Below are 17,082 nucleotides of genomic sequence, written 5' to 3'. Positions count from 1 at the left end.
ATCACTGGTCCTCAGCCGCCTTGACTATTGCAATGGCATCTATTCAGGGTGCAGAGACGTGCTCCTGAAAAAACTACAGACAGCTCAGAATACTGCTGCCAGGCTAATTTATGGTGCATCTAGATTTGAAAGTGCAAGACCATTGCGATAGAAACTGCACTGGCTTCCCGTCAAGGACCGTATCACTTTTAAAATTTGCGCCCTAGTACATAAAATCATCTACAGCGAAGCCCCAGCATACATGGACACCCTGATCAACTTGCCACCAAGGAACTCTCACAGGTCTGCATGATTGTACTTAAACCTACATTACCCAGTATATTCTGGACTTAAATACAAAAGAACCTACACATCAACTTTCTCCTACACTAGTGCCCATCTCTGGAATGATCTACCTAAGCTAGTGAAATTTACCACTGATCATCCTACCTTCAAAAAGCGCCTCAAGACCTATCTATTTGGCAAAGCATACACACCACTACCGTCTGGCATCTCTAACTTCTGAACTGTCTTCCCCGCTGTCATATTACCACCTCTGCTTTTTCTCTTTTTCTTCACCTCGCTTCTGTCCTTTCCCATTATATTTCTAGACAGTGGCGTAGCAAGGGGGGGCAGGAGGGGCGGTCCGCCCCGGGTGTCAGCTCAGGGGGGGTGCTCCCTGCCAGCTCCCCCCCTCGGCAAATCGACACCCCCCCCCCCCCCGACCAGCTCCCGCACCCTACCTTTAAAAAGAATATCGGGAGGTGAGGCACAGCGCCTCGCACCTGCCCTACACATAAAAGAAATGTGGACCGTCGGGTCTTCCCTCGCTCTATCTGTCCCGCCCTCCGCTGATGCAACTTCCTATTTCCGCAAGGACGGGACAGACACAGCGAGAGAAGGCCCGACAGTCCACATTTCTTTTACATGCAGGGCAGGCGCGAGGCGCTGCGCCTCGCCTCCCGATATTCTTTTTAAAGGTAGGGTGCGGGAGCTGGTCGGGGGGAGGGGGGTGCAACGGCGAACCGCCCTGCCCCGGGTGGCAGCCCCCCCCTGCTACGCCACTGTTTCTAGGACATTAACTGTTTGACCTTGCCTGCTGTATGTTTATGTAGATTGTTGTAAGCCACATTGGGCCTACCCTTGGGTGGGAAATTGTGGGATATAAGTTCTGTAAATAAATAAATAAAATACGGTTTGTGCCGGGCAAATGCATCGGATTTGGGCGGATTTGAGCTGGGCGTTATCGTTTTTCAGCGATAATGGAAACCGAAGGCGCCCAGCTCAAAAACGAACAAATCCAAGGCATTTGGTCATGGGAGGGGCCAGGGTTCATAGTGCTCTGGTCCCCCTCACATGCCAGGACACCAACTGGGCACCCTAGGGGGCACTTGTAACAATGAAAAAAAAAATTAAAATATCTCCCAAGTCCATAGCTCCCTTACCTTGGGTGCTGAGCCCCTCAAATCCCCCCCAAAACCCACTGCCCACAACTCTACACCATTACCATAGCACTTATGGCTGAAGGGCTGGGGGCACCTAGATGTGGGTACAGTGGGTTTTGGGGGCAGTTTGGAAGGCTCCCATTTACCAGCACAAGTGTAACAGGTAGGGGGGGAATGGGCCTGGGTCCACCTGGCTGAAGTCCACTGCACCCACTAACAACTGCTCCAGGGACATGCATACTGCTGTGATGGAGCTGGGTATGACATTTGAGGCTGGCATACAGGCTGGAAAAAAAAGTTTTTAAAGTTCTTTTTTTGGGGTGGGAGGGGGTTAGTGACCACTGGGGGAGTCAGGGGAGGTCATCCCTGATTTCCTCCAGTGGTCATCTGGGCAGTTGGGGCACTTTTTGTGGACTTGTTTGTGAGAAAAAAGGGTCCAGAAAAAGTGACCCAAATTCTCGCTTCTGGCGCCCTTCTTTTTTCGATTATCGGCCAAGGGCGCCCATCTCTCCTTGGCTGATAAACATGCCCCAGTCCCGCCTTCACCACGCCTCCGACATGCCCCTATCAACTTTGTCCGTTCCCGCGACAGATTGCAGTTGGAGACGCCCAAAATCGGCTTTCGATTATACCGATTTGGGCGCCCAGGGGAGAAAGGCGCCCATCTCCCAATTTGGGTCGAAATATGGGCGTCTTTCTCTTTTGAAAATAAGCTGGATAGTGTCCATTATGAGCTTTGGTTTTGCTGTGTTGCAGAGTGTAGGCATTTATGTTGGGTCGGTAGTGTATGCCTTTTTGAACAGGTTGGTTTTTAGTGATTTCCTGAAGTTTAGATGGTTGTAGGTTGTTTTCACAGCTTCTGGCAGTGAGTTCCATAGTTGTGTGCTTATATAGGAGAAGCTGGATGCGTATGTTGCTTTGTATTTGAGTCCTTTGCAGTTTGGGTAGTGGAGGTTTAGGTATGTTCGTGATGATCTGTTTGTGTTTCTGGTTGGTAGATCTATGAGGTCTGTCATGTAGCCTGGGACTTCGCCATAGATAATTTTGTAGACAAGGGTGCAGATTTTGAAGGTAATACGTTCTTTGATTGGGAGCTAATGCAGTTTTTCTCGGAGAGGTTTGGCACTTTCAAATCGTGTTTTACCAAATATCAGCCTGGCTGCTGTGTTTTGAGCGGTCTGGAGTGTCTTTGTGAGTTGTTCTTTACATCCCACATAGATTCCGTTGCAATAGTCTGCATGGCTTAGTACCATTGATTGTATTAGGTTACGAAATATTTCTCTTGGGAAGAAAGGTTTTACGCCTTTAAGTTTCCACATTGAGTGGAACATTTTCTTTGTTATGGAGTTCACTTGGCTCTCAAGTGTAAGGTTGCGGTTGATTGAAACACCGAGTATTTTCGGGCTATCTGAGATAGGGAGGGTGTGGCCTGGGGTGTTTATGGTTGTGGGTTTGTACGTATTGTGTTGAGATGAGAGGATGAGGCAGTATGTTTTGTCAGTGTTCAGTTTCAGTTGAAATGAGTTTGCCCATGAGTCCATAGTGTTCAGACCGAGCTTAATTTCACTGGTGATTTCTGTCAGATCATGTCTGAAGGGAACGTATAGCACACCTAGAATTACGCATGATTACATACATAAAACCAGGCATATTTTATAACTACATGTGTAGATTAATTATTTTAGCAAGCTGTTAAGCATTGTTAACAGCTCTTAACAAGCAGTAACGAGCACTAATTGACAAAAATTAGAATTTATGCATGTACATTGCTAAGCATATTCTGTAATGTACTGTGCCTAAATTCTAATGTGCACAGGCAAAAAGGGGCGTTCCAAAATCTATGTGTGTTTTTATAAAATATGGGCTAGTGCACGTAAATCTACATGCAGGGATTTGCACCAGCATTTCATTGGCATAAATGGATGCACGTAGATTCAGTCTTATAAACTATGCCTAAGTGTATTCTAAATACCGCATGTAGATATATGCACAGTATTTAGAATATACTCAAGCATAATTGCCTACCGTGCGTTAATTTTAGGTGCCATATATAGAATTGGGCCCTCAGCGACTAAGGTCAGTTGCATATGCAACTGCCAATGGGTGCCAATTAATTCAAATTAACACCAATTTAAGCCAATAATTGGCTGTTAACTCCAATTAACAGCCAATTATTATATTAATTTATACATGCAATTGACCTTGTTCTATAAATAGCACATGCAAATTTGCACGCTAAGCCTAAATTTGGCCATACAAGTTTATAGAATTAGGAGAATAATGTCTTTGTTTTTGTGTGAGTTATATTGATTATGTTTTTATAATGTTTTATTTTATCCATATTATTATGGTTGTTTTTGTGATCTGTCTAGGACAACTGTTTTGGATAAGAGGGCATATAAAAGCGATAAAAGACATTAAATGAGATAAAATACACTAGGATATAGGCAGATTTATCTGATGCATATTCATTGTGGATACCCTGTAAACGTGACTGACTGTGGGGTCACCAAGGCAAGTTAGGGAAGCTCTGTATTCATATGGCCTTATGTCATAAAGGTTTTGCCCTCATTAAGAGCATGAAGATGGATTTCTGATTTTTGCTAAGGCCAGAAAATACATCACCATGCCTGCACTGAGAGCAAAATGAACTTGTCCTTCCTGAGTTGCTGCTGTATAGTAACCCATGACTGTCATTCATTGGTAGCGTTGTGTGCGATGACAATACAGTCTGGCAGCATTTGAGCATCTTACTTTCAGTAAACTATCAACTCTGCTTATCTGAATGAGATCTCAATAGGAACTTGGAGTGACTCAAAAAGGGACCTGTGTGGCCTTGAAAACATACTGTGAGTGGTACATCTCTGATGGCCCTCTGAAAAGTCCAAGTGTCACAGACTACTAAGACTTCACTGACATGAAGTGAAGATGTGAGATACGCACTGATGTAGGAAAAGAATGTGGTGCTGTGAGGCATCTCGAATGAACCTGGATGGAGGAGGTTTATATGAATTAAATCTTACACTGGCATCGGACAGATGAGATGGAAGAAAGAGAAAGTCTTCCTGAGAATATAATGGGGTAGAATAAGAACAGGGGCTGTACATGACAGTTCCCTGATGAGGGCAGAGGTTGGACGGAGTAAAGAGAGAGGTCATCCTCTTCTCTTCCATCTATTCATTTCACTACTGTCAATTACATAAACTATAAAGTGGCATTCAATAAGAATATAAAGAACCAATTCATACAACTGATTCAAACAAACCATGCAATCAGATTGTAAAACAATCAAAACTAATAAAAGGGGTGACTCCCAGGTCCACTACGATCCACTCAGGGCCTCCGCTCTAGGTGCTCAGCGCTCCCACCAGGTGCTGTGGAGGACTTGCAGCCCGTCTGCATTTCCTCACAGCTGTATCCAGGGTGACTCCCAGGTCCACCCCAATCTTCCCAGGGCCCTCGCTCCAGGTGCCCAGGGTTTCCAGGTGCTTTTTGGCTAGGATCAGGCGACCCTCAAGGGGAGGAATGCTGGCTTCGGCCTAATCCCTGGTAAGCCTTTCCTCAGCTCAGAGGTGCCCAGCTCTACCACCGGCTGCCTTTCAGGTGCGGTGGAGGACTTGCAGCTCATCTGCATATCCTTTACAGCCTTCTCTGGGGTGACTCCCAGGTCCACTCCGATCCACTCAGGACCTCTGCTCTAGGTGCCACGCGCCGGGGCATTTTTCTCTTTACATTTATTTTTCTCCCAGTTACTAATTATGGCTCCAGTACACTTTTTCTTCTTGGTACTGTCCCTTCCTAATTTGTTTTCTCCATCTTAAAACCACCGTACACTGCAGGAACACATTGTCCACCCTCTGTATTCATCATCTCACCATCTCTTTTTTCCTCTTCCTTTTTCTCAGCTCTCAACCTTCAACATTTCCTTCCTTCCATTCATCCATCTCCTTTCTATCTGAGTACATCTCGCCTTCATCACTGTCATCGTACCTCTCCTACTCTTCTCCATACTCTCTTGCTCCTTCTCCTGCTCTCCGCTGGGGACATTAATCAAAATCTAGGTCCCCCACATCAGCTCTCATCCTATTTGTGCAGGTCACACCATGATATCTCCAATCTAATTTCTGTTCCTCTCCTGCCCCCTCCTTCCTTGCCTTTCTCTTGCGCTCTGTGGAATGCCCGCTCTGTCTGTAACAAACTTTCCTACATCCATGACCCCTTTATCTCTCGTACCCTCCATCTGCTTGCCCTAACTGAAACTTGGCTTTACCCGGAAGACTCTGCTTCAGTCGCGGCCCTATGCCATGAAAGTTATCTTTTCTCCCATACTCCTTGCCCAGTTGGCCGCAGAGGTGGTGTCAGACTACTACTTTCACCCTCTTGTAGATTTCAACCTCTTCTTCTACCTCAGTCTCACTGTTTTTCTTCCTTCGAAGTCCACTCCATTCGTCTATTTGCTCCTCTGCCTCTCCGAGTAGCAGTCATTTATTGACCCCCTGATGTCCCTTTCTTCCTTTCTCACTGACTTTGATGCTTGGCTTTCCTTCTTTCTTGAACCTTCATCTCCTTCCCTCATTCTTGGGGATTTTAATATTCATGCTAATGATCCCTCTGACTCTTATGCTTCGCAGTTTCTTGCTTTAACATCCTCTTTCAATCTTCAACTGTGCTCCACTGCCCCCACTCACCAGAATGGCCACTGTCTTGATCTTATCCTCTTCTCAAACTGCTCACTCTCCAGTTTCTGTGCCTCAACTCTTCCCCTCTCTGACCATTATCTGATAACTTTCACACTTAAACAACCTCCTCCCCAGTCCCGTCCAATCTTAACCAATACATTTAGGAATCTTCAGGCTATTGATCCTTCTACTCTGTCCTCCAGTGTTTCAAATCTCTTCTCTACCACTATCCACCTCATAATCGAAAGTGATCACCGGCCACTTCCCGACACAAATCGGGAGATGGCTGGCGATCTCGGAAAAGCGGCAAAATCGGTATAATCGAAAGCTGCTTTTTTTGACAGCATCGCCGCTTTCCCGTCGCCTCGCCAGTGAAAGTTCAAAGGGGCGTGTCGGTGGCAAAGCGAAGGCGGGACATGGGCAGGTATGGGTGTGGCTACCAGATAGCCAGCTTTCACCGATAATAGAAAAATAAATATGGCGTTAAGCAGTATTTCGCCGGGTTTACTTGGTCCTTTTATTTTCACGACCAAGCCTCACAAAGGTGCCCAAACTGACCAGGAAGGAAGCGGAGATGACCTCCCCGTACTCCCCCAGTGGTCACTAACCCCCTCCCACCAAAAAACCCCCACTTTAAACACTTTTTTTTCCAGCCTGTATGCCAGCCTCAAATGCCGTACCCACCTCCATGACAGCAGAATGTGTTCTGTCCTCCGACAGCCTTTTCCTGCTTGTGATGTGGCTCTGGGGTAAGTGTGATACCTTTTCTGTTATTTGCACTGCAGAGTCACATCAGCAATGCATTGTGGTGGGTGTAGGTATTGGTAGTTGGTAGGCTCTACTCCCCTGGTGCTTTCCCCCTGCTTACTGGGTCAGAGTGTGCCCTGTTTTGTTTCCTGTTGTAGTCCATGCGGTAGTGGCCATTTTTGTATGCCAGTTTTACTTCCCTTTCCTGTGTTACCCATGTTAGAGAATGTAGTTCTTACCTTGAATGGTGCTGAAAGAGGGCATTGTACATCATTGTGCCAGCTCTGACCTACTGCTAATCTTAGTACCAGGGGACTCTTTGCCAGTGGGGCACAACCTCTGATCTGCAGTTAACTGTGAGTAAACGTGCTTATTCAAATAAAGGACTTTTTCAAAGAGATTAGTCTTCAGGTGTCAACCGTTGTGCCAAAGTTATACAGCAGCAATAAGTCCTAGAGGCTGTATGCAGGTCCCTGGAGCAGTTTTAGTGGGTGCAGTACATTTGTGGGTAGTGGATTTGGGGGGGGGGGGGGGGGTTGGGGGGCTCAGCTCCCAAAGTAAGGGAGCTATGCACGTGGGAGCTTTTCTGAAGTCCACCGCAGTGACCCCTAGGGAGCCCGGTTGGTGTCCTGGCATGTCAGGGGGGCCAGTGCACTAAAAATGCTGGCTCCTCCCATGGCCAAATGCCTTGGATTTGGCCGGGGTTTGAGATGGCCGACATAACTTTCCATTATCGCTAAAAAACAATGCCGGCCATCTCAAACCTCGGCCAAATCCAAGGCATTTGGCTGGCTGGAACTGTATTATCGAAACAAAAGATGGCCGGCCATCTTTTTTGAAAATACGGGTCTGGCCAGCTGTTTGCGGCACCGCCAAAATACATTGCCGGCCATGTATTTCACCAGCGCCGTTCGATTATTCCCTCCACGTTATCCAAGTCTGTCAATGAGACTGTCTCTTCCTATAATACTATTCTCTCCTCTGCTCTGAATACTCTCGCTCCTCCCATTCCCCGTTCTGTAAAACGTACCAAACCCCAGCTTTGGCTGACCTCTAGAATCCGCTACCTATGTTTCTGTGCCTGCTCTGCCGAACGACTTTGGCTGAAATCATGCTGACTTCATACATTTCAAATTCTTACTGACCTCCTTCCAGTCTGCTCTTTTACTTGCCAAACAGGATTATTACATCCAGTTGACAAATTCTCTTGGCTCAAACCCTCGACGTCTCTTTGCCACACTGAACTCTCTCCTCAAAGTGCCTTCACCTCCAACCCCCCCCCCCCCCCCCCCCTTCACTTACCCCCCAGACTCAGGCTGAGTTCTTTTATGATAAGGTTCACGAGATTAAGCTTGAATTCTCAACCAGGTCACCTCCACCTCACCTTCCCTTAGTCCATTTTCTCAACCCTCCAACCCCTGCCTCCTTTCCTTCCTTCTCTGAAATCACTGAAGAGGAAACTACACATCTTATCCTCCTCGAAACTAACTACCTGTTCCTCTGATCCTATTCCCACCCATCTACTTAACACTATCTCTCCTACTGTCATCCCTTTTATCTGTCATATCCTCAATCTTTCACTGTCCACTGCGACTGTTCCTGATGCCTTCAAACATGCCATAGTCCCACCACTCCTTAAAAAACCTTCAGTAGACCCTACCTGTCCTTCCAACTATCGCCCCATCTCCCTCTTCCCTTTCCTATCCAAGATACTTGAACATGCTGTTCACCGCTGTTGCCTTGACTTTCTTTCATCTCAAACTATTCTTGATCCACTTCAATCTGGCTTTTGCCTCCTTCATTCAACTGAAACAGCACTTGCTAAAGTCTCCAATAATCTGTTCCTTGCCAGATCCAAAGGTCTCTATTCTATCCTCATCCTTCTCGATCTATCTGCTGCTTTTGACACTGTTGATCACAGCCTACTCCTTGATACGCTGTCCTCACTTGGATTTCAGGGTTCTGTTCTTTCCTGGTTTTCTTCTTATCTCTCCCAGTGTACCTTTAGTGTATAGTGGATCCTCCTCTACTTCTATCCCACTGTCAGTTGGTGTACCTCAGGGATCTGTCCTGGGACCTCTTCTTTTCTCCATCTATACTTCTTCCCTTGGTACTCTGATCTCATCCCATGGTTTTCAGTATCATCTTTACGCTGATGACTCCCAGATCTACCTCTCTACACCAGAAATCTCAGCCGAAATCCAGGCCAAAGTATCAGCCTGCCTGTCTGACATTGCTGCCTGGATGTCTCAGCGCCATCTGAAACTAAACATGACCAAGACTGAACTTCTCATCTTTCCCCCTAAACCAACCTCTCCTCCTCCCCCATTCTCTATTTCTGTGGATAACACTCTCATCCTTCCTGTCTCATCAGCTCGTAACCTTGGGGTCATCTTCGACTCCTCCCTCTCCTTCTCTGCACATATTCTCAGAAGCTTAGCTGAAATTGGGTGGTGGAGCAGGTGGGGGGAAGAGGGGGTGGTGGTTGGGAAGCAAGGATAGGGGAGGGCAGACTTATACGGTCTGTACCAGAGCCGGTGATGGGAGGCGGGACTGGTGGTTGGGAGGCGGGAAATACTGCTGGGCAGACTTATATGGTCTGTGCCCTGAAAAGGACAGGTACAAATTCAATTCAAGGTAAGGTATACACATATGAGTTTGTCTTGGGCAGACTGGATGGACCATGCAGGTCTTTTTCTGCCGTCATCTACTATGTTACTATGTATGTTATTCAGCAAACTGCTAAAACCTGTCGTTTCTTTCTCTATAATATCAGCAAAATTTGCCCTTTCCTTTCTAAGCACACTACCAGAACCCTTATCCACACTCTTATCACCTCTCGCTTAGACTATTACAACTTGCTTCTCACAGGTCTCCCACTTAACCATCTCTCTCCTCTTCAATCTGTTCAAAATTCTGCTGCACGACTAATATTCTGCCAGTGTCGTTATGCTCATATTAGCCCTCTCCTCAAGTCACTTCACTGGCTTCCTATCTGTTTCCGCATACAGTTCAAACTCCTCCTATTGACCTATAAGTGCATTCACTCTGCAACTCCTCAGTACCTTTCCACTCTCATCTCTCCCCGGGAACTCCGTTCACTGGGTAAATCTCTCTTATCTGCACCCTTCTCCTCCACTGCTAACCAGACTCTGTTCCTTTTATCTTGCTGCACCCTATGCCTGGAATAGACTTCCTGAGCCCGTACGTCAAGCTCCATCTCTTGCCGTCTTCAAATCTAATCTAAAAGCCCACCTTTTTGATGCTGCTTTTAACTCCTAACCATTATTCACTTGTTCAGAACCCTTATTTTATCATCCTCACTTTAATATTCCCTTATCTCTTGTTTGTCCTGTTTGTCTGTCCTAATTAGATTGTAAGTTCTGTTGAGCAGGGACTGTCTCTTCATGTTCAAGTGTACAGCGCTGTGTACGTCTAGTAGCGCTTTAGAAATGATAAGTAGTAGTAGTAAAATCAACTAATACACAGAAAAATAAAAAAATTTAAAACTGATGACAAGTGAGACAGAATAAGCAGAGCAGCCATGCTTCATGGCTTCTCAATGAGAGGCAGGAGGGAAGGAACATGCAGATTGAATTAGGTACATTGGCTTCCTGATGAGTGCTGGATGCAAGCAGGTAAGTAGAGGTTGTGCATGGTGGCTCCCTGATACAAAAAGGATGTGGATAGATTTTTCCTGCAAGCCAGCATTGATGCTTTCTTTTTGCTTGTGTAGAGCTGTGCTGGGTTTTGTGCTGTAGCTTTGTTGAGCAACCTACCTAGCATTATGTTTCTGCTGCTGTGCCTGGCAGGACTTTTAAGGTGAGCCTCTGACCAAGAATCCTGACCTGCTCTAAATTTAGCCTCTGTTACTACAGCAACCATTACCGAGATGTGCTATATGTGTTCTGTATGCCCTCAGGTGTCAGGAACAAAGAGGCTTGCCTTTTCTGAGTGACCTGATACTGCAGTTTCTCAGGGCTGCTGGAAACCACAGCGGCATACCCCAGAACCCTGTTAATGCTGCCAGTAAACAGCCTATCATAGCCTTCATTTTTGGTCTCTGTGTATCTGAAGGTTTCTGAGTGCTTCCTCTTGCCGTGACATATTCTGAAACATGGGTCTAACCATAGCAGGCTGCTGCCAGGTTATGTGGAGTCCATTTTGGAAGAGTTGTACACCATTTACATGCATAATGTTTATTTATTTATTACATTTGTACCCCGTGCTTTCCCACACATGGCAGGCTCAATTCGGCTTACATAGCAACAATAAATATACAATTTGTAATAAACGTAATAATGATGGGGTTAGCGGATAAGTAAATAGAACATAGGAGGAATTAGGTGTAGGATTAATTTGAACATAGGAGGAATTAGGTGTAGAAGGAAATGGGCGTTAGGAGGTAGGTGTAGGAAGATGAAGAGGAATAGATGGAGAGGAAAAGATAAGGGTAGTAATAAGGATTATGGAAAACATGGTCAATAAAAAACACATGTGGGCGCACTTTAGTTAGTTGAATTGTTAGGGTAGGCTTTCTTGAAAAGATGGGTCTTCAATGCTTTTCTGAAGGGCAAAAGGCCGTTGATTAATATGCTAATGCTATGATTAATTTGCTATGATTAATATGATTACTATGCTATGATTAATATGCTAATCTGCACATGTAAATTGGCACACACATGAGACAGATTTAAGAAAGGACCCAAAATTGAGATGTCCAGGTTTAGAACATCTCAAGTTCTACCAGTACTTAGAATAGGATCTGCCGGCCTAATGCCTGTTCTAACATACACCGAGAAATGGATATTCATTTAGACACTGATTACATGCGGCAGGAGCATTCATTTTAGAATCATAAACATCTAAAATATCAATGGATCCACTTGGGCACATGAACGTTTATGTGCCAGCATTAAAAAAAATGTTCATGTTATGAAATAGCAACATAAACTGTATGTGCTGGGAAAATAAACATGTATTTATTTATTCATTTATTGGGATTTATTAACCGCCTTTAAGAAGAGATTCACAGAAGGCGGTGTATAGCAGGTACAGTTTGACATAAAACTTAACAATTTTGTTAACAACATAACAATAGTAAAATAACCAAGAATAAACGTAAATACAGTAAATGAGGTACGCCAGACATTTTCTTTTTCCTGAAGCTGTCACAGAGCCTGGTATTCCTTGCCAGTTTCACTTTCAGGGGAGACCTAAACCACTGAGGGATTAAAGAGGGTGACCTCCCCTAATCCCTTCAGTGCAGCACTGCTCAATAGAAGTACGTATCTGAAACCTAGACTTCCTGGGTAGCAGGTGTAAATCTTTCTAAAATGGAGGCAACACATGTATTTTTAAGCATGCCCTAGTCCTGTAAACTGTTTTGTCTATGTTCATGATACCTTGGTTAACAATTTTCCTTCTGCTCTAGTTAAGGATGAGCTTTCTGGTCTCCCTCCTTTCCATTATTAATGCTAGTCTATCCACTAGATGGTTTCCCTCTGCTTGAAGGCATGCAATTACACAAGCAGGTTTAAAGGATCCAAATCCGACCAGCTTCAGCCACTTAACTGTCGACCCATTTCTAACCTGCTTTTTCCTTCCAAAATTCTCCAGAGTGGTGCATTCTCAGTTAGTTCCATTCCTGGAGAAGACAAACACACTTCATTCCAAACAATCTGGTTCCAGGACAGGTCACTCAACAGAAACAGTTTTATTGCATCTTCATCATGATTTAAGGTATGGGAGACAGCATAATCCTGCAGCACTTATTACTTCCCTGGATATCAGCACAGCCTTTGACTTAATGGACCCTACGAGGCTGCTAGATTAATTATTTTCCTTGGTTATCAATAGAAATCAAACAAAATAAAACATGGAAAAGAAAATAAGATGATACCTTTTTTATTGGACATAACTTAATACATTTCTTGATTAGCTTTCGAAGGTTGCCCTTCTTCCTCAGATCGGAAATAAGCAAATGTGGTAGCAGGTAGTATATATAAGAGAAACATCAAAGCATTACTTTGTCAGTCTGACAGAGTGGGAGGGTGGGGGTATACATGGGGACATCAAAGCATTTCATTGATATTCTAACAGAATGGGTGTTGGTAGGTGAGAGGAGGGTAATAAACAGAGAAATACAGCTTATGGTTTATAATTGGTTAGAAAACCCAGATCCTTATTAAGTCTTGTTTGTTGTGTGTCAAATAAGAATGATTGAATATTTTGACACACAACAAACAGGACTTAATAAGGATCTGGGTTTTCTAACCCATTATAAACCATAAGCTGTATTTCTCTGTTTATTTCTCTGTTTATTACCCTCCTCTCACCTACCAACACCCATTCTGTTAGAATATCAATGAAATGCTTTGATGTCCCCATGCATACCCCCACCCTCCCACTCTGTCAGACTGTCAAAGTAATGCTTTGATGTTTCTATTATATATACTACCTGCTACCACATTTGCTTATTTCCGATCTGAGGAAGAAGGGCAACCTTCGAAAGCTAATCAAGAAATGTATTAAGTTATGTCCAATAACTTTTCTTTTCCATGTTTTATTTTGTTTGATTTCTATTGATAACCTTTAAGAGTGGACTAACACGGCTACCACACCTCTCTACTTATTTTCCTTGGATATAAAAGATAAGTTCTGCACTGGTTTGCCACCTACGTTCAGGATTGTTTCTACACTGTAAAGATTTCATCTTCAGCATCAGCATCAGCATCTGCCTCTTATTAGTTACCATCTGGTGTCCCTCAGGGTACAATATTGTCTCTGACCTTTTTAAATGTCTTTCTTTCTCCCTTACATAAATTGATTCACAGCCTTGGTCTAAGTTGTTACATTTTTGCAGTTGATATCCAGATCATCTACTACTCTCACTCCTGATCTTACAGACTTAAATACAGCTCTTGATTCTGTTGCCTCTTGGCTTACCTGTCATGCTATGAAACATAGTCCATCTGTGAGGGAGTCTATACGACACTGCCCCTTTCCCTTAAGGATATTCCTTCACAGTGTCAGAACCATCTTAAAACCCATAGTCCCACCCGGAGGAGAGGTGACACAGGAGGGGTGGAGCCAGGAGGGCATGGTGCAGACCAAAAGTTACCAACTCCACTGGTTTCCCACAAAATTGGGCTCCTTTAATAAGTTGTCTGTGGGTGGTTGCTGGTTGCGGTTTTTTGGCCTGTTTCCATCTCCTATTGGTCAAATTTGGTGTTGGAATGAGGCTTGGTGCATCTCAAGCCTCATTCTGGCTCCAAATTCAACCAATAGGAGGGTGAGGTGGGTGATGAGGTCATTATCAGCCCTGCGAGAGGCAGCAGCAGCGGCGAGCAGAGCAGTGACCACATGGGATTTCAGCACTGAGCAGTGATCACGTGGAATTTCACCAAGAGAAGAGCAACTCCCCCCTGCTCCTCAGAGAGCTTGGACTCTTTTGGGCTCCTTTCAGGTGCGGAATCGTGGATTGAGCTTGGGCTATTTTGGGCTCCTTTCGGGTGCAGATTGGGCTGGGAATTTGTTTTTCTATCTGGCAACACGCCCCAGCTAGGTTAAGGAGGCCCAGAGTGAAATTGCCACCCAAGGCCTACTGCATCTGCCTCCACAACATATCTGTGAACTGCAGCCGTGACAATCAGGTAGGCCAAGTTCAACTTGGGACCTTAAAGAACAGTATGCTTGACCACAGTATTGTTGACTAGAGAAAGTAGAGTATGCCATGGCCCTACAGGAGAAAGACCCCAGGAGGACTTTTCGTACACCTGGGGAATAGTTTATGTTATTTTCTCCCTTGTCTGTGAAGCTAACAGGACCCCTCATAGCTAGCACTTTTAATAAAATATTATTTGAAAGATATCCAATATGTATTTCATGTGGTGTTAGAGGAGGGGGAAATGAAATCTTTCATTTTCCTAAGTACTGAGTATGTTTTGGCGCTGGGATTTTTTTCCTATTTGCAATTGAGCCATTATGTTTCCACCCTACCGTCTTCTTCTTTGAGATCGTAGACTCATGAGTTGCTTACAGAAGCTTTTTCTCTAGAGGCTCAATTGCAGTTATCCCTGGAGCCTAGTGGTTGGGTCAGCAGACTTTGATGCTGAGGAACTGGGTTTGATTCCCACTGCAGCTCCTTGTGACTCTGGGCAAGTCACTTAACCCTCCATTGCCCCAGGTACAAATAAGTACCTGTATATAATATGTAAACCACCTTGAATGTAGTCACAAAAACCATAGAAAGACAGCACATCAACTCCCTTTCCCCTGAGGTACCACAATAAATACTTACAAGAGAAATTGCCCAAAATATTAATTATGACCTTATAGCTCAGTAGTGGAATAGTGATCTGAACCTCATGCTTACCAGTGAGCAAATTAAGAAGTGTCTTTTAAATAGATGAAGCCTAACAAATAACTAATAGCTGAATGGCTGAAGTCTAAAAAATTTATAATTCATTGGGAAATGGAATATACATTTTTATTGTGTCTATATATTTCTCCTCATAGAGGAGAAATGATCTCTGCTCAAAGAGTCTACAACCTAAGAAACACTAGGTCATATGCTCTGGTCTTACACCTGTCTATCTTTTGGGATAGTATTTGTACACATGTTCACTCGTTGCCACCATACTGCATAGCCCCCCCCCCCCATCCCGAGTGTGTATGGGAGGGGAGAGACTGGCTCAGCAGCAGCATGTGGACAGTGGCGCTGGCTGCAACAAGGAAGAAAATGACCTGTTCTGGCCGCCAGCTGCAGCATGTAGGAGAATGACCTGTTCTGGCCACCGGAGGATCTCTTCCAATTGGCGAGACTTGGGGATTTTATTTATTTATTTATTTGTTACATTTGTATTCCACATTTTCCCACCTATTTGCTCAATGTGGCTCAATGTGGCTCAATGTGGCTTACATAGTACCGGAGAGGTGATTGCAGACTCCAATGTAAACAAATACATAGTGAAGTTGTGGTAAGATAACGTTCGTGTGGATCCCCACCTGCTCAGGTGGGGTTGCTGGTGCATGAGCAGAGGTGGGGGGAAGAAAGTGTGTGTGGAGGGGAATTGTGTGCACACCCATTTTGGGCTCAGGCCCACCCACAAATATCATGTCTGGCTACATCTCTGTTTGCCCAGTACAGGATTTGTACAGATAACATTCAGTTTTGCTTCCTGGTTACATCCTGATTAGAGGCCAACCAAATTTCAGTTTCAGATTCAACACCAAAACCAACCCAAAATCTGGGTTCGGGTTTTGGCCGAAAATGCCTATGCATTTTCAACTGAAACTGAAACTGGGCCCCCCTCCTGCTTATGCTGGTTCCAACTGCAAAATGGCTGATGGGACCTCCCAAGGCAGTCTCGGAAGCCATTTCTATTGGAGCAGCACATGGAGCAGGAACGAGTGGGATTTGTTCTTGCCCCCAAAAAGACTAACAGTGCTTCCTAAGGTAGGCCTGGGGAGGGCCTACCAGTGTCAGGCATGGGGGCCGCCACTCCTACCACTGCCAGAGGGAGGGGTTGGACTTTTTTAGTTGGATTTGGGGGGCATTTTTGTTTACAGTTTGTTTCTGCCAAAACTGAGTGGCCAATTTTGGTCACAGATTCAGTTTTGACAGAAATCACAAATTCTGGGATCAGTCAGGCTCTGATCCTGATTGGATGATGCAATTGATCTTAATACCTGTCTGAGCAACATTAATTTTTGAATAATACAATACAATACATTTCTTATATTCCATGATTTCCAGAATTCTGGTTCATCATGGATTACAATGAAAAAGATAGTTAATTACTGGAAAATTTTGACATAGATAACTGAAAAGATAAGACTGAATTAGTTTTCAAAATATTTGGAAAAGAAAAAAGTTTTCAATTTCTTCCGAAAAGTCATATAGAGTGATTCAAATCCAGTGCTTTTTTCCCTAGGAGAAAAGGTGCCAGAATATCACCCTTCCCTGCGACCACAATGCAACCTCCTGCCCTTCCCCATACACACATTTCTCCATAACCACAAGCTCTAGTGGTCTAGAGGCCTTTTCATCAGAAGTGACCCCTACTCACTCCTGTCCATGCTGGTTTTGCTATCAAAATGGCTGCTGCAAATTCCTGTAGCAGGTGTTTTGAGATTGGAACTGGCATAGGTAGAAGCCACTCCTGCCTAGGTTGGTTTCAATCTCAAAATGACTGGCACAACCTCCCGTGGCAGTCTCGCTAGCTATT

General features: G+C 44.6%; 1 protein-coding gene across 1 annotated transcript in view; it reads left to right on the top strand.

The window, feature by feature from the left end:
* HDAC7 (histone deacetylase 7) overlaps positions 1-17,082 on the top strand; it is a 964,197-nt gene that overhangs the window by 333,419 nt on the left and 613,696 nt on the right. The gene's annotated exons all lie outside the window — the stretch shown is intronic.

Source organism: Microcaecilia unicolor, chromosome 3 (assembly GCF_901765095.1).
Source record: "Microcaecilia unicolor chromosome 3, aMicUni1.1, whole genome shotgun sequence".
NCBI lineage: Eukaryota > Metazoa > Chordata > Amphibia > Gymnophiona > Siphonopidae > Microcaecilia > Microcaecilia unicolor.
Note: the sequence above shows the minus strand (reverse complement) of the source record. Positions and strands in the feature narration are given on the sequence as shown.